Consider the following 6,000-nt stretch of genomic DNA (forward strand, 5'->3'; position numbering starts at 1 on the left):
CGGGAAACGCATGCACACATGTGAAGGCTCCTTTCCAGGACCATGCATCCATCTTTGTGTTGTTCATCCCTTTCAGATTTCCTGCTCTTACCTTATAAATGTCCCTTTCCTTCAATGGGTCTTGAAGAGAAATGAGTAAGAGACCCAAACAAGAAAAGAAATAGAATTTTTCTTTTTGTAAATTGATAAGCTCAATAATGAGACTATGCCAAGGTGCATAGTTCAAAAAATAGCATATAGACAAACCTGGGCTATATGGGACTGATTTTCTTTTGCTGATGGAAGCTGAGTTGGGTACTTCACAGTACTGGGTACTTCACAGACTCAAAGATGAGTTTTTAGGAGACAAAGAATGAGAAAGTCATTCTAAGCAAAGGAAACAACAGAAGTAAAACCATGAATTTGTGGAAATAGCATGGTGTGTATTAAGATCTTTAAAAACATGGGGAATACTAAATTCCAAAGAATTAGGCAGCAGTGGCATTTCCTATAATGCCTTGCAGAGCTGACCTGCATTTAGTCCTAGGAATGGCAATGACATTACCCTTGCAATGGCAGGATCCATGTAAGGCCATATGCTTTGGCATTTATCTACACTTTTCTGTTCATGTAGCCTTCCAGGTTGTAGAAAGAGTCCATCTGATACAAGGATAACTTAAAGCATCACTTCCATTACCCATAAATGAAAAGAGGGCAAAGAGTGGAAAGTAAGTTCTGTGTTAAAAATTTCATATACAAATTTCAATATTTTAACACAGTAATTGAAGCAACATAACTCACAGATGACTTTGATCATTTACTATGATCCAAAATCACCAAATTCATTACAAAAGTGGGAATGTGGCCTCTTAAGAATGACTTTTAGTATTTGGAGAGAAACGACATTGGATTCTAGTCTTAAAGAGTAAATCTGAGATGGCCAGGGAGAAGGTGGATGGAATATGGCATTCCAGGAGGGGGAAACCAAATGTGTAAGGTGGAAAAGTACTGAAAAGCACGAAGACTTGAGAGATGCAAGAATTTTAATGGACTTATAGCAGGGAGAAGAGAAACATGGTGGGAAATTCCAAGTCGATTCATTATATAAGCATCACAATGAGTAGTATTGACCGAAAAGAAATTCCATACCCTTATACACTGTTGGTGAGAATGAAAATTATGGAAAAGTATGGAGATTCCTTTAAAAAATCAGAACTAGGACTACCATGTGATTCAGTAATCCCACTTCTAAGTGTATATCCAAAGGAAATGAAATCAGTGTCTCACGGAGATATCTGCACTCCCGTGTTCATCACAACATCATTCATAGTAGTCAAGATATGGAAACAATTCAGTGTCAGATAAGCTGGAGAAAGGTATATATATATATTTTTTCCATTGAAAGTGAGAGTTGCTTCAGGTACTATTGACATTTTAACAAGATGAAGGCTCCTACCCCATGAGCCCAGGATGTCTTCTCAAAGTCATACAGTTTTCAGTGTACCAGCCTTTCACTGCCTTGGTGCAGTCTCATTATTTTGTTCTTTTTGATGCTACTGAGAATGGAGTCATTTTCTTAATTTCCTTTCTGAGTGTTCATTGTTGGTACACAGAAAGGCTACCAATCTTTCTATGTTCATTTTGTGTCCCCAAGTGATGTCACTCATTAGCTCTAACAGTTCTGGTGGAGCCTCGAGGGTTTCATGTTTCTAGTACCATGTCTTCTGGAAATAGGGACAGTTTGACTTTTTATTTTTTATTTTATTTTAAATTCTTTTAAATTCAAACTCTTTTAAATTCAAGTGGAGGACCTGGGTGTAGACAAAAGAAGATAAGCTTTCATTGAAATGGGAGGCAAAAACCAAAGGGCAAGTGTGAAGTAGAGCTCCGTGTATTGTGATTAGGTTTCTCCGCATATACAACCCAAAACAGTCACTGCTTAGGCATGCACTATCTGGAGTTGGCAGATATATATATATATAGAAAGATATATATATCACCATCCCCAATTAGAAGACAAGTATCAGTTCTTAAGGCTCAAATTATAATAAGCCCAGCTCTACACTCAAGAAAAAAAGGGATTAGGAGGCCTTAGTGGACATTGGCATCTGATAAACATGAAAAAGGTCGGTTGACCCCTGGATGAGTGGAGAATGAAATGGGAAAAGCAGGGGCTGGCAGTGTGTGGCTGCCACATAATAAAGTGGTGATTGTGGAAAAAAATATATATATATATGATGGAATATGGTTCAGCCATGAGAAAGAAAGAAATCCTGCCATTTGTGACAATTTGGATGAATCTGGAAGGAATTATGGTAAGTGAGATAAACCGGAGAAAGACAAATATGATGTGATCTTACTTGTATGTAGAATCTTTAAAAGAAAAACAAAATTCAAACTCAGAAGCAGAGAGTAGAATGATGATAATGATTAAGAGGGACCGGGATGGGGTGGGAATGTAGGATGAATAAGTCTAGAGAACTATTGTACAACATGGTGACTATTGTTAATAATACTATATTAAATATTGGTAATGTGCTAAGAGTAGATTTCAAAGTGCTCTCATCCCACACACAAAAAAAAATGGTAACCACATGAAGTGACATGTTAATTAGCTTGAATATAATAATCATTTCGCTGAGTGTATGTAGATCAAATCATGTTGTATACCTTAACTGCACACAATATTTTAAATAATTAATTAATTCCATGAAACTGGATGAGGAAAAATAAAGGATTAATAATAAACATAAAATATGAGTTCAAAGATGATATGCGCCAAAATATGTGGTTTATTTTTTGGAAAGTATCATTTTAATAGAAATATTATACATGCTATATGTTGTTATAATGCATAAGTTACGTGAAGACACAAGTAAAACATGGTAGAAGAAACTGAAGATTCTACATTCTTGAAATCATAACAATGGAGTAATGCAGAGAAGAGCTGGAGTCTGACATATTTGGGGCCAAAATATGACAAAAAACAGTTCAAGAAAATAGTGCTCCTGTGCCCCAGTTACAGAATTCTTCCTGATGCTATGACATCATAATGAAGAAAACTGCACACAAATTATTCAACTAAAACACCTTCAAATTCCTCTTTGTCCCCAAATATGAAGCTCACAAGATGCACAAAATCCACTCCAGCTCTTTCTCCCAATGATGTCATCACAAACATAGTAATAGCAAAAATAATCACTAATAGTAGCTAACATCCACTCGAAACTACTATTCATTAGGCATTGGAGTTTTTTTTTTAAAGATTTTATTTATTTATTTATTTGAGAGAGAGGGGTCAAAAGCATGAGGAGGGGGAGGGTCAGTGGGAGAGGACAAGCAGACTCCCTGCTGAAAACAGGGAGCCCAACTGGGGGCTCAATCCCAGGACTCCAGGATTATGACCTGAGCCAAAGGCAGTTGCTTAACCAACTAAGTTACCCAGGTGCCCTTATTAGGCACTGTTTTAAACAGTTTATAGTCATTTATTTGATTCTCACACAATCAAGTAGTTTTATTATCATCATTTTAGAGATGAGAAAATTGAGGCTCAAAGGAGTTAAATAATTTTCCAGATTCACACAGCTTTTGAGTGGTAGACCAGATTCAGACTCAGGCATTCTGGCCCCAGAATATAAGTAAATAAACTGAATCCATAAGTCACTCTTTGTACATCTACATATATCACCTATCTGACTAGTGGCCTTCAGGTCATGGAAAGAGACTTTAGAGGATACAGGAAAGAGGAGTCAACAGGTCTATGTGCCAAAGTAGTACACACAGCTCAGGACTCATATTGTCATAGTTGTCTCCTCTTGTCCATTGCCCTAGTTTCAGGAGTAGCCCAAGGAAGCCACATTTTTGTAGTGGGGCCTCACCACACCTGGCCACAGTTAATAGGAACAAATATGCATACCGAAACTAAGGACAATTAATACACTGATAACAAGCAACTAGATTTCTTACTGGAATTTGAGAAAGAGCCTTGGAAGGTAATGAGCTTGGGTTGTTGGCCATGTGCAAGAAAACTGGAATATCATTAAATACTCTATGGTTGTTAGCCACAGAAACTGACTAATTTATATGTCAAAAGAGAATTTGTTGCGAGGGAACTGGTTACTTCACATAATAATAAAAAAAAAAAGAATTGAAGCAGCTCTGAGGTCTCTCTACATAAGGACTCAGGTCTCCCTACAACAGTATTATCAAAGGGGTGCCTGGGTGGTTCAGTTGGTTACATGTCCCACTCTTGATTTCAGTTCCAGTCATGATCTCACAGTAGTGAGATTGAGCTGTGCTTTAGGCTCTGTGCAGGGTGTAGATCCTACTTAAAATTCTCTCTCTTCTTCTGCCCCTCCCCCCTCCTCTCTTCCTCTCTAGAAGAAAAATATTAAACATATATATATGCTTATATATATATTGAAATATATATATATATATATATATATATATATATTTAACCACATTTAGAGTGTCACTCCAAACTCAGATCCTTAAAAAAATAGAATATTATGGTCTAGTTTGAGTCACAGGCCAATCCCTTGTATAAAACGAGGGGATATTCACTATTTTCAGGAGGCAAAAAGTTTACCAAAAAGAAAAAGTAGAGCTCCATTATTAAGGGGAAGGGGCTTTGGGCAAAAGCAACAGATTCTTCTATGTGTTCATCTAAAGAAGGGAGAGAGAAAGCAAAGATAAGACCATATTTATGTGTCACTTGGAAATTCAGTGCAAGATGCAAAGTAATTCACCAAATGAGAGAGAGGGAGAAAAAAAAAGAGAGAGAATAGATTTGTTTCCAATTCCATTCCTGTGAGGTAGGGGTATGTGCTATTTCCAATGTCTGTGGACTGTCTCATATCCTTGTAATCAATCCCACCTCACTTGAGCAAGCCTGAGTGGGCTTCTGGTCCTAATACACAAAGAGTCTTATTAAAAGAACCAGCCCCAGCTTCACATGATGAATGCAATGGTAAGATACAAAAATCTGTTTTTGAAGAACTCACCCTCTAATGGGAAAAATCATTATAAACGCCAAGGGCCAAGTAAATACAGGAGATGAGTGTGTTGGACCAGCTCTTAAAAACTGGTGGCTCCAAGAAAGGCCTCATAAAGTCCCTAATGGCCAAAGTTAGTTCTGAAGGATGACCTGAGGTGAGCCAACTAAGAAGGAAATAATAGAGAACTAACAAAAGAACAAGTGAATAGAATTAGACACCTGAGAATGTGGCCAATGAGAAGTATAAGAAGTTCAGCATGACTGGAAAAAAAAAGGAGATGGAGAGAAGTTTGCCAGGAGTTGAAGCCTAAGAAAGTTGAATATTATGATTAAGAAAATGTGGAAGCCATTTCACTTTTTTGAAAGATTTATTTATTCATTTATTTGATAAAGAGAGCATGGGGGCAGGGAGGAGAGAGGAGGGGAAGAAGCAGACTCCCTGCTAAGTGGGGAGCTAGATTCAGGGCTGGATCCCAGGACCCTAAGATCATGACCTGAGCCAAAATCAAGAGTCAGATGCTTAACCAACTGAGCCACGCAGGCACCCCTAAGCCATTTTAATTTGAGTTACAAATATTTTGTAACACCTTCATTTTGAAGGTGTTGGCTGACTGGTAGACAGGGTCACCTCCATCAAGGACAGAGAGATCACTTGTCCTAGGAGTGCTGCACAATTTCCAGCTCTTTCTGCCATTTCTTGACTTGGATAAAAACAATACATTGCAAGCCATGGAATCTGGCAACTGTTTCTAAATCTGAATCTGACCACTATGTTTCTGGATAAATAGTCCCCAAGTGCAGGGGAATTGGCTTTTCATGGAATGACCATTGAATAATGGGAGACAGGAAAACTAGGCAGTTAAAATTCTGTGCTTTTTTTCTTTCTTCTAGTGAACAGAACAATTTGTGTATCTAATCCTAGCTGATCACTTTGGATTGGACCATTTTGATGCTTCACATCTTCTCTTGCTTACTGTCCTTTTTTCTTTCTTTCCACCATTGGGTGGCACCACTCACATGGA

The sequence above is a fragment of the Nyctereutes procyonoides genome, unplaced genomic scaffold (assembly GCF_905146905.1).
Source record: "Nyctereutes procyonoides isolate TBG_1078 unplaced genomic scaffold, NYPRO_anot_genome, whole genome shotgun sequence".
In the NCBI taxonomy this organism is placed as follows: Eukaryota; Metazoa; Chordata; class Mammalia; order Carnivora; family Canidae; genus Nyctereutes; species Nyctereutes procyonoides.